The sequence below is a fragment of the Populus nigra genome, chromosome 5, assembly GCF_951802175.1.
Source record: "Populus nigra chromosome 5, ddPopNigr1.1, whole genome shotgun sequence".
In the NCBI taxonomy this organism is placed as follows: domain Eukaryota; kingdom Viridiplantae; phylum Streptophyta; class Magnoliopsida; order Malpighiales; family Salicaceae; genus Populus; species Populus nigra.
Genome location: NC_084856.1, coordinates 11,500,364 through 11,511,495, shown reverse-complemented (window position 1 = coordinate 11,511,495; position 11,132 = coordinate 11,500,364).

Genomic DNA, 11,132 nt, shown 5'->3' with positions numbered 1-11,132 from the left:
TGTCCCTCCACTCAATTTTTTCTAATGTAGTGCAGCCATTTACTTTCCATTCCCCAGTTTAGTACACTTGCTTGGCCTCATATATATGTTATATAAAGTGTGAATGTGTCATAGGGTGGCTGCATTATTTTTTTTTTGTTAAATATTGTGAAGTGATTTTCACTCCATAATTAATAATAATATTTATTTCATCAAACTAATTATGATGGAACTAATTTCATAAATTTGATTTGAATGCGTTAAATTACAAATGCAGCTAACATTTGCTGATGCCAAAATGAAAAAAAACTATATGCTCCATGTGTGAGCCTACTTAAGCATCTCCAAAGATATTCCAATGGAAAAAAGCATTTTAACAAATAATTTTGTATATGAGAAGAGGGAGGGAAAGTTTAAAGAGAAAAAAATAGTTAAAATTTTCTCTCTATTTTATGGTTTTCCTAAAAAAATAAGACATATAAGAAGGACTCTTCATTTTGAATAAAAGGATTTTGCATCTTATATAAATGTCCCCTTCAAGACACAAAATTAATAGATAAAAACCATTCTAATAGTTTTTTTTTTACTCTCCATATAGCTCTCTTATTCATATAGCTCTCCCAAATCATTATACTACCTCCTAGCTACTTATAATATATTATATTAGAAAACAAGGTTCTATCTTGTTAAATTAATGGAACAAAGAATGAGAAGAAATTGCTCTATAATGTTCTTATTGTTCAAAACATGTTAGAAAGCATCTTAAAATGATAGTAATTAATTTGAATATCAGCTAAGTTTATATGCAAAAGTTAAAAATTCAAATAGCTAGATGACTTTATTTATATTGATACACTTTTTAAACTACATCTAAACATGCAATTTTAATCCTATATAGGTATTTCATAAAATAAGGTATATTAAATCCTAACACAAACTAAATTTTTTATTTGCAGATAATCACATAAATTACTAACTAAGCTACACCACTTTGTCAGTTTAGCTTGTTAAAGACTTATGCTCCGGGTAGGATTGAAACTTTTGATCATTAGCTTGAACTCAAACTCCTACAAATAATTACTTTTTTTTTTTTTTTATCAATCATGACTCTTGATCATCTAATTAACTATTTTCTAGTTCTCCTAGTTGACTTAGACTTTTTAAACTTTGTCAATTTTATTATTCACAATTGATTTCATCTTTTCTTTCCTAATTTAAATGTGAACAATTATTGTTCTTTTTTTTTATCAACACATAAATATTTATTTTTAGTGTAAATGGACTCGTTGATGAGTTGCAAGCTTTGGCATCCAAACTCAAAAAAATAAAGATTAAAGTTTCTAAACCCTAGTAAATGGCTACACTTATTATAAAGTTTCTACCAACTTGGAGTAACTATAGAAAGAAACTCATGCATTCAAATTCATTCAAATGAAGATATTAATGTGGATTAACTCTTGAAGTATATTTAAATTGAGAAAGAAACTAGTATATATCCATGAGAATATAAGTAATCTTGAGAATGGTAACAAAGTTAATGTTGTTTAAAATAGATCCAAGAGCAAAAACAAGCTTCAAAAGAGAAAGTTTGTTGATTTTGACAAATCTAACAATTTCAACAATAATGTTGGCCCCTCTGACAACTTCAAGAAAAAATAATGTTGTTTTCATTATGGAAAAGAAAGGGCACATTAAGAAATGTTACAAGTTTACAAGAAGTGTGAGTTCAAAAAAATCCCAACAAAGCAATTATAATGTATAGAGAAAAGGAATATTTGGGGTCATGGTGATCAAAATGCATATTGGCATGATCTTTAAAACTAACATGGCAACTAATGTCGTATCGTTTAATTGATGGTATCATTTAATTAATATTGTCTATATTTTCAATGATGCAACTCAATTCAAAGAGTTTGAAGATGCTATAAAAGATCAGCATATTGTGATGGGAAATAATGCTAAGGAAAAGGTTATATTAAAAGAAATATTGGACCTTTCTTTCACTTTTGCAAAGAAAATTGACTTTAGTTAATGTTTTTATATTCCTAAAATTAAGGAAATTCTTGTATCTATAACTAGGTTTTGTCTGAAAGGAATTAAAGTAGTGTTAGAGGCTAAAAAGTTTATCTTGTCCAAATGAGGTGTTTATTAGGAAGAACTATTCTTCTAATGGAATTTTCAAGCTTAGTATATTAGTAATAAGAGCAATGGTTATGTTTATATTGCTGAATCTTTTTCATTATAGCATAATCATTTAGCACATGTTAGTTTTAAAACTTTAATGTTTATATCTAAGCAAGGAATGATTTCTTATAATTATGAAACTTGTTGATAAAAATCAGCAAGCATCGCTAAAAGACTATTTAAATGTGTCAATTGGACCTATTACAAGGTCTACAATTAAAAAGATCAAAGAAGAATTTAATGGGCTAAGTTAAGATGTTTGGGTTAAAAAATTATAAATATGCTAGACTAAACATTTGTGTACTGTTTGAGCCACATATAAAGCTATAAATGGAATTCTCCTGCTATTCTAGTTGGGATGAAAACTAGATATCTCAAGATTTCCATTCATATATGGTAGGCTTAATAACTTATTCGGACAAGAGAAAACAATATGTTTGAAGTTAGGCTTAAAATCTATCAGCAAATAAGGAAAGTCGAAAAACAACTATTTTCCATATGATTTATGGATTCATATAAGACAAGGATTTAATCACATGTGAAATTTTTATTTTACAATGATTTCTTATTTTCAAGAATATCAATTATACAGAAATCCTTATTTTGCAAGGATTTATTATGCAGTAACAATCCTTATTATTTAAGGACATTAGAGGTGGTTTTTGGGCTTATTTTTCATAATACATAATTTTACTCAAATAAGAATAACTTTTGATCTGACCGTTGAATAGGGATAAAATTTTCCAAACTATTTTAAAGGCTTTGTTTTATATATTGTTAAAATTCTATAGCAATCATCATCTAGAAGACTTTGCTAAGCATAGAAGCTACTATGCAATAATTGTATTATTTTCTTAGTTGGTTTACTATGTTTTTTTAAGAACTATTTTTATTAAATTTCTAACATTGTTTAAAATGATTTACCTAGTATAAATAGTATTGTTTAACTTGTATTTAGGTTTTTTAGAAGAGATTGAATTATTTCAAAATAATATTTTTTGTGTGGTGAGATCGCTTATACTTTTGGTTCTTCATTAAACTTTTCTTGGACTTATCAAAGATCAACTATTTTTATGAGATTCTTCCTTTATACTTCCAACTTATGATTCATTATAATCATAGAGATGGGGTTGTTTTTCATCTAATATTTTTGATGTGTTGGTTCAGGTGATTAATGTGTCAGATTCTTTATCGTAATTTAATTTTAGCTTTCTTGGGTTGTTTTTTTCTTGCGTATGAAGTTCAAGGGTTTTTACCTTTTGGGTTTGTATAAGTTCATATCAGAGTAAAACTTTAAAATCAAGTTATATTTATCTATTTGAAATTTTTTGTGTTATTTATGTGTTGTTTTTAGTCTTGATTTTTGTGTAAATAATATATAAAAAAAGAAAAAAAAATCACAGATTAAGTTTTTGCCGCAAACATTAAATTTGCACAAAATTGAATTTAGGATTCTTAAGAAATTTTCAATTCATATCAATTTGAATCTGATTATTTGATATTGGTTTTGGATTATTTGAAGTCTACTTTGGTTTTGGGTTTCATAAAGTCACTATTGAATTTCATTTCATTTTTGTATTTGTTTTTGTTTTCATATTCATCTTTGTTTTGTTTTTGTTTTTGTATTTGTTTTTATTTTCATTTCATATTCATTTGAATTTTGATATCGTACTCCTTTTTGTTATCATCTCTTTCTTTCTTTCTTTATTGTTGTGTGTCTTGAATTCTATTGGTTGGATGCTACAAAACTAAAATTATTGGTTTCTTTTTCATCGGTTCCTTAAAGAACTAAAAAGGAAAGCACGAGAGGTAAAAGATGAAAAGCTGACCATATTATCGTGAAATGCCAAAATTGAGTGAAACACAAATTGAGTGAAATCATTTTTAGTGTACACACATGAGAGAGAGAGAGAGAGAGAGAGAGAGAGAGAGAGAGAGAGAGAGAGAGAGAGAGAGAGAGAGAGAGAGAGAGAGAGAGAGAGAGAGGATATAGGTTTTTACTACTAACATAAAATTTCAGATTTAAACGATGTCTTTCAAAAACATATCATCACCTGTGACGAAGAGGGAAAGCCTGTTTTTTATGTTACAAGCTATGCAACTGCAATTTCAGAGGAAGGATGTGAGGTTTGGTGAGGTTTTTTTTATAGCTTGGGTAAACAAAATGTCATGATTTCTAATTTGCAAGAGAGACAATCCTAAATGGTATCTAATACAAGAAGGTAAGAGACACTAAGACTCCAGGTGGTGAAGGTTAAAGATAAAAATAAATTTGTAAGAGATTCATCAAGGTGAATAAGGATGAACAACTTATGATGCTTATTACAAAAAATAAATAAACTACTTGAAGCATTAGTAACAAGGATAAGAAGTTCTGGCTTTTAATACCTGCATTGCCTTTATACAAATTTAGGAGAGAGCATATTGGACCTTAGTATGGAATTTTAATTCGTGGCCAAAGAATTCATGTGCATGCATATATATGGGAGCAAAAAAATTCTAGTAAGGAATGTGACTTTTAAGAATATATCAGTAGGGTTAACTTACAAGAAAATATTGGTCGAGATGAAAGAATTTGGTGAGTTGGTTAAGAGGAGAGAAAGAAAAGAGGAGATAATAAGCAATTAAAAGTGCATTTTTATTAAATTTGTATATTATCATATTACACTTAAAGTATCATTAAATTTCCTAACTAAAATATGTTTTATAATTACAAGTCTTATAATATAAGATATCTTTAATTTATGATAAATGTTCAGTTTTAAATATAAATTTGTAAAGTAACTATATCTCACAATCCAAGAAACTTATTGATATGTTTAGTTGTTGAAATTTAGGGTTATGTAAAGAGAAAAATAGAGGGTTAGGCTTAGAGAAGAAATCCTAGTTGGATTGGTACTATTCAAAACCATTTATTTTTAGGTTATAACTAGAGCTATCAACCTCAAATTCATGTTTGGTTTAGCTTGATGCAAAGTTAAGATGTGAGCTTAAAACATTAATGAAGAGCCCAAGACTCAATACTATCATCTGTAAGTTCAGATCTTAGTAACAAAAAAAAAAAGTCTGAATTTGTCTTGTATCCTAAACTTTGTTTGGTGTTCAGCCTATATCTAGAGTTTTAGAAGCTCATTTTTTTTGTTTGGAAAGATGAGACAATTATATATAACTATCATGGAAACCATTTATCCAGATTATGATGTTATCATTAACGTTTTATCCAACTACCAAATTAATAGTTAGCCACCATATCTATAGTTCTAAATTTTTGCCTTTAAAAGGAGACATTTTCCATACATATAGACATTTTGGTTTTTAGATCAAGATCCATGCTCTTGCTTTCTTTCTTTGTATTTTTGTAATATTCAAGTTTTATTTCATGTTATATTCTCATTAATTTCTTGTTTATGCTTATCATTTTATTTATTAAACTTAGTTAATTTATACCATATCTATGTTCTTATCTTGTTTATTTATGTGTTTTTTTAATGTAATTATGTTTAGTTAAATTTATTTTTGGCAAGGTGAAAATGTTATACTAATGATGTAAGAATAAGTATGGTACAAATTCAACATGAATTTTAATGTTTAAATTTAAAAAAGTTTGTTATTAACATGCATTGTTGTTATTATCTTAATCAATCTTAATATCATCCATGTTAAGTGGTGAGTCATTCATGGCGTGCAATCCTTGACATAACAAATCCTTGATTCTTCCATAGCCTATCACATGGAGAACCAACACTTGTGCTATGAAAGTATCTTGATTTATTGTTAATATAAGTTAATATCGTGAATACTTTACAACATGTACAAGTGTTGGCATTACTCAAATAAGATAATTAAAGATAATTAATATGACCATGTTAATAACTTAAAATGATCCATTAATGAGAAATCATCTGATTGGAATCTCTTTTGTGTATGGTTTCCAGTTGAGTAATAAAAAGGGTGTAGACTATAATTATTTGAAATACCATTAGTGAATCTCTAACCTTGATAATTGTTTTATCTTTGTTAAATCTTTATATTAATATCACAACTTTTAGATCTCTTTAACTTTGTTTCTTTTATTATTTGTGATTTTGTATTCTTAACCTTCTTATGGATTGATCCTGGTCTTTCAGGTTTATCTATTACTTTGATACTCATACAAATGAGAAAATTCATCAATTATTTAATCATGTCAAGTTTTTGATGTCATTACCGAGAAGGTAAGTTAGTGTATAAACTACAAACTTTATTTTTATTTTTATTTTTATTTTTATTTTAACTTTTTTTTATGTTTTTATTTTTGTTTCTCTTTCTTTCTGCACTTACATGAAATTTTGGTCACACACAATAGGTGAAATAATTTCTAGAAAATCTTGATCTTCTTTAAAAAAACATGATATCTTTTATAATTATGAGAATGTATTTCTCATAAATGGTATTCCTATTGGTGATTTGAGAATGAATTCTTTTAAGAAGATAGGGAATGATGAGAATCAGAGAGCATCACCAACCGATCAATTAGAGTTACTAATTGAGCTTATTACAATGTCTAAAATAAAAAAAGATCAAAGAATAATTTGTTGAGTCAAGATGTTTGGGTTAAAAAGGTATAAATCTGCTACATTGGACTTTTATGTACTGTTTAGGCTATATCTGAAAATATAGGTGGGATTTTGTTGTGATTCTAGTTGGGATGGAAATTAGACATCTCAAGATTCACATACATATATGGTATGCTCAATAACTTATCCGGATGAGAGAACGATGGGTTTAAAGTCATACATGAAATTTACGAGCAAATAAAAAAAGTAAAAAAATGACTACTTCCCATATGATTTGTGGATTCTTATAAGGTAAAGATTTAATGACATGTGAAATATTTATTTGACATGGATTCCTCATTTGCCAAGATTTTTTATGCAATAACAATTCTTATTATTTAAGGATATTAAAGGTGGTTTTTTGGCTTATTTTTCACAGTGCATAGTTTTATACTAATAATAATAACTTTTGATCTAACTGTTGGATCGAGCTGAATGTTTTCTAGATAATTCTAAAGGCCTTGTTTTATATAGGATTTATATTTTGTAGTAATCAGACATGGAGAAGACCTTGTGATAAATCCTAGAAGCTACTATATAGGAATTGTATTATTTTTCTATTTGTGTTAGGATGTTTTATTTAGAATTCTTTTGTTGACTTTTCAGAATAATTTAAGAAATTTTATTTGATATAAATAGGGTTATTTATCATGTATTTAGATTTTTGTTTGGAAGAGATTTAATAATTTCATAAAAGTATTTTGTGTGTGGCGAGGTTGCTCATATTTTTGGTTCTTTATTGAACTTTTCTTGGACTTATCAAAGATAAATTGATTTTGTGGTGTTCTTCCTATATAATTTTATTTTGTGATTTATTATAATCATAGGGTTGGGGTTCTTTTTCATCCAATAACTTTGGTGTCTTGGTTTAGATAATCATTATGTCGGGTTCTTTATCGTAATCTAATTTTTATTTTCTTGGGTTGTTTTTTTTTCTTATGTATTGATTCAAGAGTTCTTACCCTCTAAGTTCACATCACTTATGATAAATGTGAAATTTTTATATAAGTACAAAATGACTAAGAAACAATTTTCAAGTGTTGAAAAGATAATTATTTTCTTAATTTAGCTCATTATGATATTTTTGAATTTCAATGGCATTTTAACCAATGGTGGCAATAAGTATTTTATTACTTTCATTGATGATAACTTTAGGCATTCATAACTTTTAATCTTTATAAATTTGCAGTTGGAAACAAAATAGAGAGGAGTATCAAATTCTTGAAAAATGATACAAGAGATTAATATTTCTCTATGAAGTTTTGTTCCAATTATAAAAGAAAAAATAGAATTGTATATCGAGTAAGAATTGTATTTTACACTATAAGATTTCATAGTTTTACCGACGGCAAAATTCCGTCGGTGTGTGATTAGAAATTCGTCGGTGATTTTTTTACCGATGTCATCACCGACGGATTATGTCCGTTGGCTTTCTTTTTGTCAGTGATTCCCCATTCCATCGCTATATCGGTCGGCAAAACAAAAAAAACCATTTGCCGATGGTTTTACAGACGGAATTTGCGTGCCAAAAAAAAGATTCCCGCTTGAAATATACCGACAGATTTTTAGTCTGTCGGTGATATCATGATTTACCGACGGCTACTAATCGTCGGTAAAGCTATCGGTGAGTGTATGAAATACCGACCAAATATATCCATCTGTAAATGCGTCGGTAAGTGTGGCAGCTACTGTTAAATGCCGACGGATTAATTCCGTCAATAAGTCTGTCGGTGAGTGTTTAAAATATCGACCGAATGAATCTGTCGGTAAAATCCTTAGTAATAGTTTTTTTCTAAATTTGTTTTTTAAAAATTATTTAGGATATATAATATAAAACTATATAAATTAATTGTAATACAAACCAATTATGCAAATAAAATTTATATTAAACATAAAAAAACAAAGTTAAATAATATTCATTACAAACTGAATATGTTTCAAAAAAAATATTTAATGAAGTTTTAAAGGTAAATAATATTTATTAAAAATTAATATAAAGGTGGAGTTGGAGGAGGAGGAAGAGATCCTGGAGGAGGAGGTTGGTGATTATACGACAAAAAAGGATTAGGCGTACATGTTCCACTATTTGCCATGTTCATAATCATTTTGCGAAGCTGTTCATAAGCCGCTTTTTGTTGTTCATAAGCCGCTTTTTGTTGTTCATACTCCGCTTTTTGTTATGCTTGAGACGCTTTGATTTGCTCAGACTCTGCTCTTTGTTGTGCATGAGACGTTTTGAGTTGTGCATACTCCGCTAATAGGTGGTCGTATTTGTCAGTGAGCTGAGTCGTGTGTTGCTGCAAGGCCACGAACTCTTTAGATTAGGAGCTCGATATTGATTGGGGGCTCCCAACGGTTGAAACACTACGGGTCGACCGCAAGTTGTCGACCGTAGTGTTGGAGAGCCCGTAAACCCGATTTTTATCCAGCCCACCTGACGAGCCAACCTCCATCCACAAATCCGGATTGAATTCCGAATGGGTCAAAATATTGTCCCTGTATCTCTCCCTCAACCGATTATTATAGGTCTCCTGAAAATTAAAAAAAACAGTAATTATCATATTCAATTCAATAAACATAATAACTTACATAATAACTTACAAAATAAAATGGTCGCACAAACATACCATGAAATGTTGAGCACGGTTATCAACGAACTGTTGCGTCCCCTTTTGGCGGTCTTGACTCCGCACGTGCGTCTCCACAAACAGCTCCATCTTGCTCGGCTCACGTCCAAGAGACACAACCTATAATAAAAAAGATATATTAACAACAACTTAATTTAACGATATATTTCATTTAAATTAATCTTACCATCCGTTTCACATGTGCAGCAAACGGAACAGAGCCGCCAGTGTGCGTTGTCACCGAGCCATGAATTGGCCGATTCCGGTTGCCAGCACCGAACTGTGAGCGTCGTGTGAACTGCTCAGATGTCACGTGTTCAATATAGTGTGGCCATATATCTTTCGGGATGTATATCGGTTTGAAATCCCTCCAAACCGCAACATCGTTCCAGCCTTGGAAACCCCTATCCCTCGTGGTTTTTTTTGCCCTTTTCTGTGCTTCATACCAAAAATCATGCAACCTACTTCACGCAACCAAAAATTACATTTTGAAACATAAATTTTAGTCTAAAAAAATCTTGTATTTTTTTCGATCTAACCTAGTTGCTGCGTGATTTTCCCACACCCTCCTCACAACAGTGTTATGCTCACTATCCCAGCAGAATTTGTGCTGTGTATAAATAAACAAGTTAAAATAAAAACAATAATTTATTTACAATTATATTAATAATTTATTAGAAATAAGCTGAAAATTATAAATTAACACCAACCTGAAATTTGCCAAACCATGCATTGATTTGAGGCATCCATTTAGGATTCTTGGATATCTGACTCCATTGAAACAATTGAATCTCCATCGATGATTTAAACGCCGATGATATTACTCGGGCGGCCTCAATATTTGTGAACCTCAAAATAAATTAAATAAATTAAATAGTGATTACTTCATAAATTATGTTGTATTTTTTTTTAAAAAAAAATAAACCTTAACAAACTTACATTGAAAGGTCGTCCTTCCACTGTGTCTCGTACTTGTGGGTAAATTGATTCCGCTGCGAAGGCACACCTTCTTTGCGCTGTGAAGTACCGCTGGAAGAGGTAGCATCGATTGATGGCGCAGGTGGTGTAGGTGCCTCTTCTTGAGAGGCACCTAAGGAAATATCATCATCGCTGCTAGACGAACTAGCTGCGACCGTACGTGAGCGACCAGCTCTGGTTTTCATTCTACGCATCTCCACAATTTTATACAAATAATTATATAATTAAATTCAAATGTTAAAAAAAAATTCGACAGCACCTCCCCTATACCGGATACTACTCCCCTATACCGGATACTACCCAAATCCATAAACCTGCATATATTAACAAAAGCCACAACCAATTGACCCAATCTATACTAATTATTCCAACATATTCAATTACTAATCCTAAGATAAATTCAACATTAAGAATTACAATTCAACAAATTATTCAATAATTATGCCAATACAACAATAAAATATATTCAATAAATAAATAAAAACTATAGAATAATAATTAAAATTAATTGAAAAAAATTAAACATAAATCATGCAATAATAGAGTAAAATTAACAATTATTCCAAAATATTCAATTACTAATACTAAGGTAAATTTAACATTAATAATTACAATTCATAAAATTATTCAATAATTATACCAATACAACAAAACAATAAATTAAAAAAAAAACTCTAGAATAACAATCAAAATAAATAGAAAACATTAAACACAAATCATGCAATAATAGAGTAAAATTAATAACTATTCAAACATATTCAATTACTAA